General features: G+C 38.2%; 2 protein-coding genes across 6 annotated transcripts in view; both read right to left on the bottom strand.

Moving 5' to 3' along the window:
* The window catches only part of LOC131544809 (uncharacterized), a 28,776-nt gene extending 11,554 nt beyond the window's left edge, over window positions 1-17,222 (bottom strand). The window contains exons 1-5 of one of the 5 annotated variants that reach the window (XM_058783291.1): window positions 16,650-17,222; window positions 8,508-8,657; window positions 4,856-4,925; window positions 4,500-4,548; window positions 2,982-3,096 (exon numbers count right to left, since the gene is read on the bottom strand). The gene's annotated coding sequence lies outside the window, so the exon portion shown is untranslated. Of the gene's footprint in view, window positions 1-2,981; window positions 3,097-4,499; window positions 4,549-4,855; window positions 6,087-8,507; window positions 9,525-16,649 lie in introns of those variants that run through there. The other 4 variants (XM_058783290.1, XM_058783292.1, XM_058783293.1 and 1 more) reach the window with 4 other exon arrangements.
* Window positions 1-18,340, bottom strand: part of LOC131543878 (leucine-rich repeats and immunoglobulin-like domains protein 3) — a 117,121-nt gene that overhangs the window by 19,471 nt on the left and 79,310 nt on the right. The window lies entirely within an intron of this gene.

The following is an 18,340-nucleotide window of genomic DNA, read 5'->3' as shown; positions in this document are numbered from 1 at the left end:
CAGGCTGCAACGTTTGCAGTGCTGCATGTCTGCGCGTGAGGTGCGCGATTGAACAGCGGAAACATTAAATTCTCCGTAGCCTACTTTTTTAGTCATAGATCATTCGAAGCAATGAGTTTACATTTCCGTGAACTTGTTTGTAGAGCGCCGCGCCACACAAAAAGGAACCAAACTCAGCTGCACAGCTATTTCACTCTCTTTTTCTTTCGTTATTCTGTTAATTATTGAAGTCAATATATATTTCGCGGATTCCATCCTTTTATATATAGATTATGATTTAATAAAAACAGATTTTGTTATGTAGTTTAACTTAATTTCTGTTGCTTGTCCGCCGCATTATTTCTCTCCTTCACCCCGCAGCTCTTTCCGTTATAGTGTTAGTGGCACCAGTGCAGGTGTTTCTTCAGTTCGTGCTATTTCTCCATGTTGAGTTTGGTGTTGCACATAGATTGCACCTGACTATAAATGCATTTTGTCCTTTTTTCTGATGAACTGAAATTAACGGGAGTGCGTTCGTTTCATAAATATAGAATCCGTCTCTGCCCACGTGAAAAAAATACTATAGTAAATTTACTATAGAAAATGTAGTAACATTTCTATAGTAAATACTACAGTTTTTTGAACCATATTATAGTAAAAATACTATAGTAAATTGTGGGGGGAAATACTATAGTAATTTATAGTAAATTTACCATAGAATATGTTGTAAACTTTTGTGTTTTTGAACCATGCTATGGTAAAGGTACTACAGTAAATTGTACTAACTTATGAATGGTAATTTGCTGTGGTAATTCTACTATAGTAATATAGACAAATTACTTTAGCCATTACTGTAGTAAATTTTCTAACACTCCAGTATAGGATTCTACAACATATACTAATACAACGCATACAAATTCCTTAAAATGAACAACACCAAACAACATCTTAAGCAGTAATTTTTATTATTTTTGTTCTTGGCTGCATTGTGTAACTTTTGCCCGACATTGCTTTCAAGCAGATATGGGAGTCTGGCCTTGGCACCCCCTGAAAATCGAGCAACTATAATTACAATCTAACTAACCATCACCAGACAACCATCTTTTTACCAATCTTTTAAAACTCAACAATTCTTTTTCTCCTTTTATTGGCACTGGTAATCTATTCCATGCTACACTGTAAAAAAAAAAAATCAGTAAAAAAACGGATAATGTACTGGCAGAAAATTACCAGGACATTTTCTGTTAAATTTACGGACATTTCCTTCAACATTAAAAAGGAAAATTCTGTAGATTTACATTTTCTTCTGTACCATAAACGGACAATCCGTTTTGCAGAAATATCTAAAAAATTATAGCATAGGCCTATCTTTAGCAGCAAATAAATCCAACACCATATATACAAATTGAACATGGTTTATTTTTACCTCATGTAAACATTCTTAAAAGTGCGTTCAGTAGCTTTTATTTGCCTTTAACAGGTGAAGACAAAAATATTATTATTACATCAATCAATTTAACAATGTGTTTTAGTTTTAAACGACACCAGGCAGAAAAAAGAAAACACGAGCAGCTACTTGTTCAATATTGGTGTTGCACCAAATAGTGGTCACAAAGATAAACTTCACTGTGAAACAGTCAAGACTCAAAACATTTTCAGATACATGGGAAAAAATTAATACAAAGACAGGGCTGTCATTAATAACAATTGCTACAGACTTCTAGTCAGTAGTCAAGTGAAATGTTATTTAAAAGGACAGTTCACATCAAAAATGTGAATTCTGTCATCTACAACTGACATGGTACTGCAAAAAACCCCCCAAAAAAACTCTTGTACATCATTTGAAAATAAAGAACAATGATTCATGCACTCATGCCTAACATTTCAATGTGAAACTAAGAGAACTATACAATCTAAATTAAGAGCAGGGCTCCAAGTGTTTGTGTGCTTTTAGTATTTCTTGCCATGTGCCAGCTTGGGGAAACTACTACTTTTTTTTTTTTTCCTTTTGCTGCATGTTCAGTCCAAGTTCCATGTTGAGATTTGAAAAAATCTCAAATTGTACATGGATTCTCGAAGTTGTTCATACACGAGTCTTGGAAGCATAGGTTCAAGAAATTAAATGAATGAAAGTGAAGTATAGAGTAACGTGCAGAACAGGTTGAGATTGAATTATCAAGTTCCAGTTCAAACATTGTTTATAAAATGCTAAACTTGCATTTCCAGTGGTCTCCAATTGTATCTGTCATGTGATCTTGTCAACAATGTCTTATGATATACTTAAAGGGTTACTCCACCCCAAAATGAAAATTCTGTCATTAATCACTCCCCATGTCGTTCCAAACCTGTAATAGCTTTGTTCGTCTTCAGAACACAATTTAAGATATTTATGCCCAGAAAAGTATGAAAAGCATCATCAAAATAGTGCATCTGCCATCAGTGGTTCAATCTGAACTTTATGAAGTGATGAGAATACTTTTTGTACACAAAGAAAATAAAAATAACGACTTTATTCAACAATTTGTCGCATCTGCGTCACATTAGCGCCATTTTGGAGAATATCCGCTGAACGCAAACTGCGTACGCTGTTCTGTGTCAGCCGCACCACACGGATACGCTGTTTTTGTTAAATAACGACTTGAATAAAGTTATTTTTATTTTCTTTGCGTACAAAAAGTATTCTCATCACTTAATAAAGTTCAGATTGAACCACTGATGGCAGATGGACTGTTTTAACGATGTCCTTATACTATGTTTCTGTGCCTTGATCGTATTAGGACCCTTGCTGTCTATGGAGAGTCAGAAAGCTCTCAGACTTCATCAAAAATATCGTAATTTGTGTTGCAAAGATGAACGAAGGTCTTATGGGTTTGGAACGACATGAGGGTGAGTAATTAATGACAGAATTTTCATTTTTGAGTGAACTAACCCCTTTGATTATTTTCAACTAAACAGCAACACAACAAAATGCTTTATACAGTTTCATTACATATGTTCCTTACATTTGTATGAATTCCAACGTAGGTGCCATCTCCTGTTTTATGTTTAAAATAAAATGAAGAGAATGTGTAGCTCAGCCACAATGGGGGAGGAAATGAGTTCTTGAATGACAGCAATCTGGAATCACCAATAACAAACAACACATTGTAAATTCAGAAAGCCACTCCAAACATTGATTAAATCTTTCCTACACAAAGAACTTCAATAACAAAGTCAACTGAATAAACGACTCAATTACTAATTTTTGTCAGTATTGAACATCCCTAAAGGTAAATAAAAATGGAAGCATATGCGTAGCAAAATTCTATTTGAAATATGCAAAATGGCAGTGTAGTTCTGTATTTTTATTTACATTTTGCCATACATGTGTCCAAATTTTTGTGTAAAATGAAAATTCAGTTATATAATTTACATTTGGCATTTTCTACACTAGTTTTAATATGCAAATTAAAAACATTTTAACTTTATAAGTTAATTACTCACAATATTAAGTTAATTAAAACAAAAATTATTACCCAAATTGATTAGATGTGTTTAACATGTCCAAGCAAAAACTGTAGCAAAATTATCATTTAAATGCTGTTTTTCCTAAATGCATTTAGACTTAGGGGTAGGACACTTGGGATTACATTTCCATCATAATATCGCATGATAATTGTAGCAAAATGCAGTGAGAATTTGAGGATGCATTCTGAGCCAAAGGTGCAGCAAAAGGGTAGCAAAACGGTGATTTAAATGTCTTTTATTTTTCTTAAATGCATTGACACTTACATATAAGACATTTCAATAACATTTTCATTTAATACCCCGCAATGAATAAGTCAATGTGGAAAGCGTTTGGTTGACGGTGAATATTGATCTATTGTGTGTCCTGTTGCTGAGCCCCACCTAACGATTGACAGGTCAGGGGCGTGTTGCATTTCAAATCCACATTGACTTTAAATTCATAGCGAGGTATTAAATGAAAATGCAATTGAAACGTCTTATATGTAAGCGTCAATGCATTTAAGAAAAATAAAAAGACATTTAAATCACCGTTTTGCTACCCTTTTGTTGCACCCTTGGCTCAGAATGCATCCTCAAATTCTCACTGCGTTTTTCTACAATTTTCATGCGGTATTATGATGAAAATGCAAATCGCAAGTGTCCTTAAGTCTAAATGCATTTAAGGAAAAACATCAATTAAATGATAATTTTACTAAAGTCTTGGCTTGGACATATTAAACATATCTAATCAATTTGTGTAATACATTTTCATTTTGCAACTGATAAAGCGCTAAAATATGATTTTATTTTGCATATTAAAACTAGTGTAGGAAATGGCAAACGTAAATTATATAATTAAATTTCCATTTTGCACTAAATATTGCACATATGTATGGGAAAATGACAATTTAAATACAGAAATGCATTGCCATTTTACATATTGCATTGCCATTTTGCATTTCAAACTGAATTTTGCTCCCCATATGCTTCCATAAATAAAAACTGTAGTGTTAATAATAAAAAAGAATACAAACCCTTGATAAGAATGCAGGGGGTACTTGGGATGCACAATACAATTACGACCTGTGATTAGAAAAGAAAACAGAAGAAACAATGAATGTCATGAACTGCTGTCCCTTTAAAACATGACTCACATCGACACACATCCCAACTTTACATCAGTCAAGACATTTTAACTTATTTAAAACTGTCACTAGCCAAAAATGGTCATTTTGACATAATTTTGTGTGCTTTTGTCCGTGTAAGTGCGAGAGAACTCGATGCGCTCCTGACGCGTGCGCGTTCACCGACAGCGTGCCAGTAACGTTACCGAACAAACTTCTCGTGTGTGTGTGTGTAACAAACAAGACAATAAAATGTCTAAACCTACCTCGTTTGGCAGAAAAGTTGCGTTATCCTTGAATTCCGCGATGTCAGATCTTCACCTAGTCGTATAATCTCTTTTAAAGAATAAAAAAAAAATCGTAATGGTGTCTTTTCTTGACAATTCCTCTGCCAGCTTCTGTTGGAGGCACACAGCGCTCTAAACACAGTTGTACGACACTTCAGATCTAACGTTATCACAGCTGCTTAACATCACCGCAGTAACGTTAACATGCCGGATGCTTTACGGCACGCGCAGTAACAAATACACCGCATCAACAACAATTAAAAGTTAATAAACTTATTTATAAAACTGAAAGCGAGCACACGGTAACACGTAACTTGCCTCCACGTCGAGTGAGATGATGGTGTGCTGAAAATGTCAAATGAGACGGCTCTGAGCCTCCGACATTCATTTGGCAAACAAGGAAGACAGCAAGTTAACGTTATAGTTTGTTACATTTAACAAAATATAATTTACCACGGAAGTGTAAAAACGGTTCCTCAAACCCGAAATCCGACTTTAAAATGATTTTTTTTTAACGAGACTATCTCTGTGAATAATGGCGTCTGCTCTAGCACTGTTTTCGCGCCGATAATTGACTGAGCTTCTTGTTCCCACAATGCAAAGCGTAATTAAAAAACACCTGTAAAAACCAAATACAGAAAATTACTTCAAATTATTACGGTATATTGTACTGTATTTTTAAGGAATTTTTTTACAGTGTATAGTACGGTGGCCGGGAAGTGCAAAACAACATTACAAAGTGTGAAACACTTTTACGAAGCTCGAGACAAATTTACATTTTGGAAAACATTTTTACATATTATAAAACACAATTACATGGGAAAAACACTTTTACCAAGGACGAAACAAATGTACATTTTAGAAAACAAATTAACAAGACGCAAAACACTTTTACCAGTCCCGAAACAAATTTACAATGACAGATTCTTCACGGAAAGGGAATGTACCACACACCGGAAGTGACGCGGTGAAAGGTGTTGTTGTTGGTGAGCGGGTAAATTCGTGTTGTGGTTGTGGAGTAAATGCCGTAAATAAAGTTTATGGTGACCGAACATGGACTGCGGTCGAGGGATGTTTACAATGTTATGGGACATAACCAAATGTAAATAAAGCATCCGTTTTTCCACAGTCAATATACCCAACTCCTTAAAACTTTCACTATGCAAACCCTCACTAGTTTATTTTGAGCCTTTTGCAATTTATTTTTCATAACTTGGGAACAACTGCTATACCAAAAGGAGGTAGCATAATCAAAATGGGGTTGAATCAATGCCCCTGCCAATAATCTTAAGGAATGAACATCTAATAAATCGGCTTGCCTCGCTAAAAACCTAATTTTACCACAAATTTTTGAAAATACCTTTCTAGCCATAAAATCACCCGTTAATTTATTATCTATTAAGCAACCCAAATAATTTACTACTTTTTTTCGTTCTATTACCATATCATTAATCTTAATCGAAAAGGTATCATCCCTTCCTAATTTCATTTTTGATGCAAAGAGAATGGTCTCAGTCTTTCCTGCATGTAGGGAGAGTCTATTATCTAAAAACCATTTTGACATCACTTGAAGCTGCAGCGTCATAGTTTCCTCTAGGACTCCTTTATCCTGATGAAACACTAAAACTACTGCATCATCAGCATACAGCATAAGTTCCTCTGAACAAGCTGCTTTTAAGTCATTTATATATAAAAGAAAAAATAAGGAACTCCACAATTTATAAATAAAGGACTAGACAATATACCCTTAATGTCAACCCTCTGACATCTATCATCAAGATATGACTGAACCCACCTAAGAGAATTTTGATCAAAACCCACTGCCTTTAACTTATACAGTAAAATCTTGTGATCTACAGTGTCAAAGGCCTTCTGAAGGTCCAACATAACCATCCCACAAAACATACCATTGTCAACCGCTTTTCTTATTTTATCAGTCATAAATAATATTCAGGTCTCAGTTGAATGTAACGACCTAAATCCAGACTGTAAATCATGCAAGATATTTTTTTTTACTGATATATTTTTCAAGTTGGTCATAGATGACTCTTTCCAATATCTTAGACATCACACCCAAAACAGAAACAGGCCTATAGTTAACCATATTCAACTTACAACCCTTCTTATATACTGGCATAAGTCTTGCACTTTTAAACTCCTTTGGTACCTTTCCTTGTTCAATTGATAAGTTTAAGATATATGTTACATAAGGAGCAATCACTCTAGCAGAGTCCCTAAAAAATCTAGCAGAAATATTATCTAAACCAGAAGCCTTATTTATTTTTAATTCATTTAGACATTTAAAAACCTCCCTTTCGGTAACTAGACTCAACTTTAAATAATCTCGAATAACTCCACGTTGCCTATAAAAAGATTTCACTTGCGTTTCATTATAAATACCAGGCCGCTCTGGAAGTTGGTTAGATAATTTATTAGCTAATGATATAAAATAATGATTAAAAGTTTCAGCAACCTCCTTTGGATTAGAGATTAACCTTTCCTCCACCTTTAGGTTGATCTTTGAAGACTTCACCTTTGCAGCATTCGTATAACCTAAATTCTTTAACACACCCCAAAGTTTTTTTGGTTCATGTCTATTTTCATTTACCTTATTTTTAAAATAATTCATTTTTGCTTCTCTTATCATACCTCTAACCATATTTCTTCTTAATTTATAAAGCTCAAAGCTACTAGCTTCCAAGTCGTTCTTAAACCTTTTAAAACAATCATTTCTTAATTGAATCCCCCGTAATATATCATCATTTATCCAAGGTTCTCTGTTTAATTCTTACTCTCTTATATGGAGCTATCCTATCCAACACCTTACTAAATAATTCCTTAAAACAGACCCAAGCTTTATCAACATCCCTACAACCCAGTACAGAGTACATCAGTCAATATTAGGAAGTTATGATGATTTTCACTTTAGAATACTGATCCAAGTAATTAGTAGTTCATTTAGAAGGATTTGGTAATACTTCAGTCATTACTAGTGGATTACCATGATCTTCATTTCAGAATTAATTATTCATTATGCATAATTCACATTAATTATGAACCTGTATAGTTCTTAGGAGTTCTCAGAATATATGAAAAAAATAGTAGTTATTTGTTAGCTAATAGTGAACTACCAGTTTCAACTTAGCACTATTACTTAATAAATCGTTAATCAGAGTTTCTTGTTAGTTAATAGTAGTTACTACAATGTTAATAGTGCATTAGTCATTTGTTCCTGTGTAGTTATTCATTAATGACGGAACAGTATTCTAAAGTGTTACTGAAAAAAAAACACACCACATTCCCATTTAAAAGCTATGCTTTTTTTTCTGCCTTCAGTGCAAAAGCTGACAAAACACTACTGAACTTTTTTTTTATTAAATATCATATTACATCATATAATTAAAGTGAGAGAATTTTTTTTTTTACTTCTACTAACTCTAATTACTCATAGGTAAACATCTTCCTTTCCTATCTTAAATCCTTTTTGTTTTTCTTTTCCTTTTTCCCTGCTCAGGTCTTGACATGTTTTCCCTTTCGTTGTATTAGGCCATCATTTCGACCAAAACCTGTTTATCATCAGCATGCAGATAATAGTTTACTGGGTCTTTAATGCGTAAGTTACAGCACTCACCATCATGGACAGCACTGTGGCTGCAGTGGAGTCATTCAGATTCCTGGGCACCACCATCTCTCAGGACTTGAAGTGGGACACTCACATTGACTCCATCGTGGGAAAGGCTCAGCAGAGGTTGTTCTTCCTTCGTCAACTGAAAAGTTCAACCTGCCACAGGCGCATATGACACAGTTTTACTCTGCTGTTATTGAGTCGGTTCTGTGCTTCTCTATAACTGTCTGGTTTGGGTCAGCCAGCAAATCAGATATAAGAAGACTGCATCGAACTGTTAGGACAGCAGAAAGGATCATTGGTGTCCACCTGCCCAGTGTCAGTCCTCTGTCGTGTGTGTCATGTGTTCCCGCCTCTTGTTTCCTTATTTGGTCATGTTCCTGTCTGATTATTAGTTTATTCAGTTCAGGTGTGTGTAATTATCTGTTGTTGTCATGTGTATTTAGTTCATGCCTGTTCAGTTATATGTCGTCTGGTCTACTCGTTACTCCCCGGTGTTCCTGTCTGTCAACCTTGTCTTGCCCTGAGTTATCCTCGTCTCCTCGTTCCTCCCTGCTGTGTGCACCGTGACACCCAGCCTTCAGGACTTGTACTACTCCAGAGTGAGGAAACCGGCAGCTAACATCATCACAGACCCCTCTCACCCCGGACACAACCCGTTTGCACTTCTCCCCTCAGGCAGATGCTACAGATTTCTGTGCACTAGAACATCTAGGCATAAAAACATTTTTTCCCACATGCCATCTCCAGCCTAAACAGCTAACACTGGAATTATTACCTGTGTTCTGTAATTCATGCCTGTAATTCATTCTCCATCTCTAATTACATCTCTATGCCTAGATGTGCTCCTGTGGCTCAGTGGTAGAGCATTGCGTTAGCAGCGCAAAAGGTTGTGGGTTCAATTCCCAGGGAACACAAATACTGATAAAAAAAAAAAAAAAATGTGTAGCCTAAATATACTTGTAAGTCGCTTTGGATAAAAGCGTCTGCTAAATGCATAAATGTAAAATGTAATTATTGCCTCTCTCACAAGTACTATGTAAATACATATGCATATTTTTCTATACAGCTGTGTATAGAGAGAAAATAATGCACAAATCTGTACATACATCTTCTGTTCCAGATTCATACACATTATTATTATTATTGTTAAGTCTTATTTAAATGTTTCATACACATTATTATTATTATTGTTAAGTCTTATTTAAATGTTTCTATTCTCATGTCAGATATGTATGTATATACAGGTGCATCTCAATAATGTCGTGGAAAAGTTCATTTATTTGCAGTGGGAAGTCCTTTGAGGGGTATGAGCTTGCATGCTTTGGAGAAGCGATCTACGGCTACCAATATGCAGGTGTTGCCATCGGAGTTGGGTAAGTCAGTCACAAAGTCTATTCCCAGGTGAGACCAGGGTCGACGAGGAATCGGCAGGGGCATGAGCTTGCCCACGGGGAGATGACGAGGGGTCTTGGACATGGCACAGACTGAGCAACTGCGGATGTACCTGATGACGTCCCGGGTCATACTAGGCCACCAGTACCGAGCTTGAAGGAGCGAGAGGGTCCGTTGGCTGCCTGGATGTCCAGAGCCCGGTTCATTGTGTACTGAGCCCAGAAGGGATTGTCGCTGGGAAGTAGGTACATATGTCCTCCCTTCTGGGCCTCCCAGCGGAGCGAATGTCCTCATCAAGGTTCCACTGGATTGGACTCACTATCATGGCTGGAGGGAGGATTGGCTCAGGATCGGAGGGTGAATCTGGAGAATGCATTCGGGAGAGGGCGTCTGCTTTATTATTGCGGTTTCTTGTGCGGTAGGTTATGGAAAACTGGAACCTGGTGAAGAACAACGCCCAGCGGGCTTGGTGTGCGTTGAGTCTCTTGGCGTCTCGAAGATATTGGAGGTTTTTATGGTCGGTGATGACTGTAAATGGATGGTTCGCTCCCTCCAGCCAGTGCCGCCACTCTTCCAGGGCAAGTTTGATGGCCAATAACTCCCGGTTTCCGACGTCATAATTCTGCTCTGCTGAGGTCAGTTTTTTGGAGTAGTATGCGCAAGGATGGAGGCTCACCGTGATATTGGGACAGCACGGCCCCGACGCCGGTGGTGGAGGCGTCCACTTCCACAACAAAGGGAGCTGTCGGGTCAGGATGGTGCAAGATGGGGGCCATGCTGAAGGCTGTCTGGAGTTTCTTGAAGGCTTCGTAGGCGTTGGAGTTCCAGGACAGGGACTTCTTCTGGGCTTTCCTCAGAGTAGGGAAGTCAAGGGGGCTGTGTGAAGATTGAAATTCTTGATGAATCGGTGGTAAAAGTTTGCAAATCCTAAGAACTTTTGAAGCTCTTTCACGGTCTGGGGACGAGGCCACTTCTTGACTGCATCTACCTTCCCCTGGTCCATTTGAATCCCTTTTTGAACGACGATGTAACCCAGGAACTGCACGGTGGGGCGATGGAACTCGCATTTCTCCAGCTTCAGGAAGAGATGGTGTTCACGGAGCTTCTGTAGGACCTGCCTGACGTGTTGGCGATGTTCGGCCTTGTTCTGGGAGTATATCAATATATCGTCGATGTAGACAATCACAAAGCGGTGGAGGAACTCCCGGAACACCTCGTTCATGAATCCTTGGAAGACCGACGGGGCGTTGGCAAGCCCATACGGCATGACACGATACTCATAGTGCCCTGATGGAGTGATGAATGCTGTCTTCCATTCGTCATCCTTCCTGATACGAACGAGGTTATACGCGCTTCGCAGGTCCAGCTTGGAGAATATGCAGGCCCCACGGAGTTCCTCAAGGGCAATCGGGACCAGGGGGAGAGGATAGGGCAGTTTCACCATCTGGGAATTCAGAGCTCGGTAATCTATGCATGGCCGCAAGCCCCCGTCCTTCTTACCCACAAAGAAGAAACTCGACACCGCAGGAGAGGTGGAAGGTCGAATGAATCCTTGGTTGAGAGCCTCCTTGATGTACTCCTCCATTGCCTTGTGCTCCGGGATGGACAAGGGGTAAACTCTACCTTTGGGGAGTTTAGCTCCAGGCAGCAAATCGATGGCACAGTCCCATGGCCGATGTGGTGGTAGTTTGGTGGCTGCCTGCTTACTGAAGACATCCTGGAATGCCGAATAATCAGATGGGACCGTGATTTTCTCCTGAGGGTCGAGGCTCTCGATGAGGGTGGAGGCCACTTGAACAGGGCTGGATCTCTGGGAAGGAGTGGGTAGTGATGAGAGGCAGTGGCGGTGACAGTGTTTGCTCCAGCGAGTCACCTCACACGAGTCCCATCTGATCTCTATAGAATGGAGAACTAGCCAGGGGCGTCTCAGGATGATATCCACCGTGAGTCCCTCCAGTACGAGCTTGGTATTTCACCCATCCACGCCCTAGCGGTTTTCCCTGGATGGTTTCGACTCAGAACTCCTGGGCATGGCGCCTCTGGGGCAGTTGAAGACGATTCAATAGGTCCTGGGAGATGAAATTGCCCGAGGGGCCCGAGTCGACGAGAGCTGAGACTGTAACAGAATGATCATCGTTGAATAGTTGTACTGATAGTAATGACAGTGTTGAAACGACTGGATCCAACTGGAGGGTACTCACCGCAGGGCGTGGGGGTCGGACTGGGCAGGTCCTGATGTAATGGTCCATTGCAGCGCAGTAAAGGCATAAACCTGCCACCAGGCGGCGCGCGCGTTCCGAGGGGGTGAGCCGAGCATTATCCACTTGCATAGGTTCTGGTACTGGGGAACCCGTAGCGGGCGCGACAGACTGGTGGGCGGTTTCTGTGCTGTGAGAGGCAGTGAGACGCTGAGAAATGCGGGTGGCTCTCTGCATAAAACTCTCCAGTCCCACGGAGTCATCATAAATGGCCATGTGTGCTTGAATGCGGGGATCCAACCCTTGCCAGTAGGCACTGGGTAGAGCAGCCTCATTCCACCCGCTAGTGGCCGCTAGCGTCCTGAATTCAAGGGTGTAGTTGCTCGTGGAAGATGCACCTTGACGCAGCCGCAGCAACTGATCGGCCACTGAGAGCTTTCCTGTAGCATAGCCAAACACCTCCTTGAAATGGTCAGTGAACGCACTGTATGAATTTGTTATGATACTATTAGCATCCCATATGGCTTTTGCCCACTACAGCGCTTTGCCTTGGAGAAGTGAAATAAGGAAAGCTACCTTCGATCGTTTGTTGGAAAATTGCTGAGGCTGCATCTCCATGTAGAGCGCTACTTGAAGCAGGAAACCGGCACACTCAGCTGCGTCACCCACGTAAGTAGCAGGCAGGGCCATGGGACTGACAGAGGCAGATTTCAGAGGTGTTGGGGGAGCTAGGGAAGCCCGGAGGGTATTGACGAGCTCCTCCAGGACCTCCGCTGGTGTGGGTGGATGGAGATCCATGGGATTGACGGTCCAGGTCCGGTCTTCTGTCACAAAGCAAGGCCAGAGACAACAGGTAAGTGACAAACAGAATGGTTTATTGAAGGGGAATCGGGAAACTGGAACGGGAGAGGCAAAAGGCAGGTGAGTGAGCAAAACAATGTACGATTCAGAGAGCTTAGCTGTGATCTTGCTGACGTGTTTCTTTTGCAGGTTGGTTGGGGATCTTGGAGCGGGAACAACAGGATTCGTTGGAGGATCGGCAGAGGGAGTCCAAGGGTAAGTATACCAGGTAGGTAATCCTTTGTGGAGTCCAGAGCAGTCCGTGTAGGTGAACGGTAGACCGGACACTAGGTGCGTTTACATGTACACTTTTTTGTCATTCCGATTAAAATCATTCCGATTGAAAGATTCGATGAACTGTTTACATGAGACGTTATCTAATCCGATATGGTGTTTACATGTGCCTGTGCTTTCGATTTTAGGATATGCTAATAGCCTACAATGACAACAAAAACAAGTCACCAGAGGAAAAAACACCCATATTTACGTTAATATTTTTAATATCTGTTTGCACTTGCTTAGAATAAACGGTTAATATTTGAATCCCTTGCGTTCATTCAAGCGCTCAGTCATATGGCCAGAACGCGATCATAGAAATCATATGTCCCTCTGTAATGCAGCTGAGATTAATTGTACTCGATTTCTTACCAAGAGTTGCTGAACAATGAATCAAAGGAGCATTGCTTTATCACAATCGTGTTTCGTTCAACATTCATGGCGTGAGCACGTATAAATTCAAGCAGATCGGAAATTATGAATCTGTCATCTATACAAATACAAATGACAAAGGCAACTTTTGGTCAAGCTGTTTATTCATTGAGCTACTTTCACTATCATCACTGTGTTGTTTCTAAGCTGAAAAGCAGAAAATTGCGCTTCATTTCAGATCTGTTTTTCACTCCGGACATGAGAGCAGATAGTCCGTCACACAGCAAGCGTTCTCCTTTCTAATGTGTTTTTAACTGTATAATGGAAATTTTAACTTTATACCTCCACTATTACCCAGTCTCTACTGTAGTGTCGGTGTCCCCAAATCACAGAATGTACCGTTGCCGACTTCATCACGTTCACGTTCTGACGACCCAACCTCTGGACGTGATGACGTAGACGCAAAGTAATCGGTTTAAAGTGTTTACATGGCAGGATTTTAATTTTGTTCGGTTTATAGAAAGGTTTATCCCACCCCTCTCAAACCGATTACAATTTCATTCGGTTTGGGCATTTTTATTCCGATTGAGGTGTTTATATGGAGCATTTTCATTCGGATTGGACTTTTAAACCGATTACAATGCTCCATGTAAACGCACCTAATGAGAGTTTGGGATGTGTGTGTGTTTATAGTGTGGCTTGATTGGTGAAAGCAGGTGCGGGTGATTAGTACTCAGGTGACTGTGAGCGGGTGATTGTCCTGGATGGTGACTGTGGTGATTGTGACGAATACCTGACATTACTATAGTAAATACTATACTACAGTATTTACAACAGTTTACGAACTTACTATTGTCAGTACTACAGTATGCTGTAGTATAAGTTAACAACATGTAATAAATACTAATATACTACAGTATACTATAATTTACTACAGTTTACTATAGTAAATACTTCAGTTTACTATACTATTTTTTCATGTGGGTGCAGTCATCTCAACCATCGAATTACAGCAACAGGAAACTATTTTACCCGTGGAATTTATTCTCTGGTGCTGTTTTGTGGTGTTGGTAAATTTGCCACTTTGAGTTAAAATATGTTGTTGTAACTTGCTTTACTGAGATTGTAACGACCCAGATAGCACACGAACGTCTGCAAGATGTCTGTTAAAGATCTCTTGATCTGCAAAGCATCTGCTGTCTATAAACGTCTGACAGACGTCTTTCAGATGTCAGTTTTACATACATTATAAATGTTAAACATCTTAAAGACATCTAATAGACGTCTATTTGACATCTAAAAGGAAACATCCTATAGACGTATTGCAGATGAGCAAACACCCTAAAAAATACGTCTTGCAGATGTAAATGCAGACGTCAAATAGACGTCTCCGAGATGTATGTGTGCTATCAGGGGAGTAATAATATTACCCAAATTTTATTAGTAATGCGTTATATTACTGCATTACAGTCAAAACTAATATACTACTGTAATATCGTTACTTTTGTAATGTGTTACTCCCATGTAGGGGAATGTACAGTTAAAAACAAGAGCTTTTGACCGCATTACATGACCATATCACTTCGCCAAATGATTTCTGTTATTTCAAAGGTCTTACAACAGCAAAATAACCAAGACCCACAACGACACTGGCCAAATAAATAAATAAATAAATATAGTAAACAATATGATAAAAACGACAGATCATGTCCATGTTTTGCCACAAAATTACACTTTATTATGTACGGAAAGCACATACTCTCTCTCTCCCGCTCTCTCTCCCTCACAGACCGCTCAGGTCAGAAGTGTAACGGACACTCCCCTTCGTGTCATGACCGCATCACCACCTCAGGTGTGCATTAATTTTCTAATAATCCAACGGCCCGTCGTCAATTATTGCTTACTTGTTAAATACTATTATTATTTATATAAAATATTATTTATTGAATAATCATATTTAATAAACAACAACAGTCATCATAAAAGTTGATAGGTAGGCTAATTCAGTCAACAGTACAAAGACAGCGCGATATACAGAATAAACATGATAAGATTTTGCCAAAACTATTTGCTCTGGAACAAATAATAGTTTAATGAGACCAAAGACTGGCCGTTAGATTTACCCAACACTAATTATATCTTGTGTTTAACCACTACAGAGACATCAGAGCCAGCAGTAAATTCCAGAAGATCTGGCTGCGGCGAAGCTGCTCTCGGCGGGTGTAATGAGCGCTGAACCGCCGCTGAACCGATGGAAATCCCGTCTCCGAAAACGTCGAAGCAAATTTTGAAACAGACCTTATCTTTATTACCGCATATTCTAAGTCCAAGCAAGCACATTCTCGCCTAAAAAAACTCTTAAAACTGCATTCCGTGACTCAATACAGTATTCATTTTTAAATTATAGTGGATGTGTGTGTGTGTGTTTAGGTTATTATTGAGTATATATATAAATTGTATATATATAAATCATTCATTTGTACTACTAAAACATAACTGGAATAATACTCAATAATCAATTTCTAATTACCCTGCTAAAAAAACAAAACAATAGAAGCCCAATAGAAACCATCACAGAAATTCCAATGGTTTCCATTAAAATGCCATTATAAATCATTAGCTTTTTCCAGTAAAACCATTACAAATTTCCTTGTTGTAGTGTGTTTTGTGCATTTTTCAATAGGATTTAACATCCCACCAATAGAATCCATCACATACCAGTAGACACCATTGTAGTCTCCATTAAAACCAATACAATTCCCATTATAACCATTAAAACCATTACATTTTCTATTGTGTTTTGGGCAGGGTTCTATTGTTTTTTTCAGCAGGGAAAGTACAAATTTAAATATGGACATTAAATAAACACACAAAATAGACAGAGCTATATGTTGTGTTAAACTTACAATAATTAGAATCCATTTTTCATATTTTCAGTAAAAGAAAGTCAAACTTCTTCAGGTTCCTAATGGATAGATAAAAATGTCTGAACTGAAAGTGTTTCTTCAGTCCAACAAGTATAGTATACAATGTGGGCCTCAAGAAACAAGAGCCCAACAAATCTTACCTTCACTGGTATATTTCCGAAATAATGATGAAAACAGATGTCATGCTTGTTATAATAGTCCAAGTCACACTGAACCGTCAGACGCAAACCAGTGGTGACAATTACCAGATTGCAGTACGTCAGTGAAAATAACTGCCGAGCAACATGAACAGGGCTAACACACTGATCAGATAAAAGACCCGCAAGCATGTCTGTTGATGTTTGTCTGCATTTTCCGGTAAAGTGCGAAGAGTCACACAGTAATCCTACAAAACCTGACAAACGTGTTTTTCTGAACCTATAGAACATGACATTTGTCTGCATTTGAGGCCCAGATTAAGAACACCACTTTAGCAAACCCAAGGGCACATTGTAGCCTGCCTACATTGGAGCCACAAGGAATAATTAAGAATAATTAGTATTTTTTGTATCTAATCTCCAACACATAGATATATAATCAGTATGCATACTTAATATTCCAGGCTACAACACATTAAAAGGATAAATGAATTTACACCAGATATGAGGTCAAAGGAAACAATTGATTCCAGCTACAGCAACAACTTTTGAGCATATAACTTCCTGAGGATTTTACTTTAAATAGTTTTATTACTAGATAACAATGAAATAGTAATGTAATAGTACAATAAAACAATAGAACAATAACATAGTAACAATTCTGGCCTTTTAATAAAATCATCAGGCTTTAACTTTGGATAAAATCCAGCCCACATTTTTCCTTACAAATGTTGTGATCATGGCCTTTAAATTGGAATAAATATATTATTTAATGATTAATAAAGACAGAAAAAAATAAGTATTTTCAATTTACTGCAAATACATTGAACAATATTAATATTCCATTATTAGAACTACTAAATTCTCCTTTGTAGTTACACTAATGAAAAGCTACTGTAATTCTTATGCCTGTTTCACATGCTCCATTTTTTATTTTATTTTTTTATTACAAAAACCCAAAATTGTTATTTCTTGAATATTTTGTTAATTATTTTATCATCCACAAGCAAAAGTGGCTTAAATCTCCTGTTTTCTTCTTTTTCTTGTTGAATTTAACTTTCTTTTTTCATTGCTCAGGCTTCTAAAAAAAAGCATCATGATGAATTATTCAAAGATATTTAATCTTGTCACTGTGCTTTTTTTCTGTGTATATTATCTCATACTATGATGAATACATGAAATTTTTGTTTACCGTTTTATGCCATTTATGATTGTTCATTGTTAGATACAACCATCTTTCCCTGATCTTTTATGTAATAAGTTCTGCAATAATAATAATAATAATAAAAGAGGGACAGGTGCACTAACACCTCATAGCATCACTAACTCAATCTAGTACGGTTTTCCTCAGCGTTTGAAATGTCAGCACAAAGGACATGTCGGGCAGCTGCTCGAAGATCTCGCCTTTGGAGAAGACTGATGATTTTATACTCTAAAAATGTAAGTATTTCTACTTAAAAATTAAGATTACCCCAGAATGAATTGCATCGTTTGCCCACCCCAACACTTACACGCAATAATAATGATAAGTGCTAACCAATAATTATTACTTTTTTCTTTTTCTTTTTTTTTTTAATACTTAAAATGACAAACAAATAAAACAAGCAAAATGTAATTTTTGTCGTGACATAGCTATACATGAATATACACTAGTTGAACAAATGCAGTCGATGTGAATACATCAATTTTCAGTC

Source organism: Onychostoma macrolepis, chromosome 07, assembly GCF_012432095.1.
Source record: "Onychostoma macrolepis isolate SWU-2019 chromosome 07, ASM1243209v1, whole genome shotgun sequence".
NCBI lineage: Eukaryota > Metazoa > Chordata > Actinopteri > Cypriniformes > Cyprinidae > Onychostoma > Onychostoma macrolepis.
This window is presented reverse-complemented; position numbering and strand designations above follow the sequence as displayed.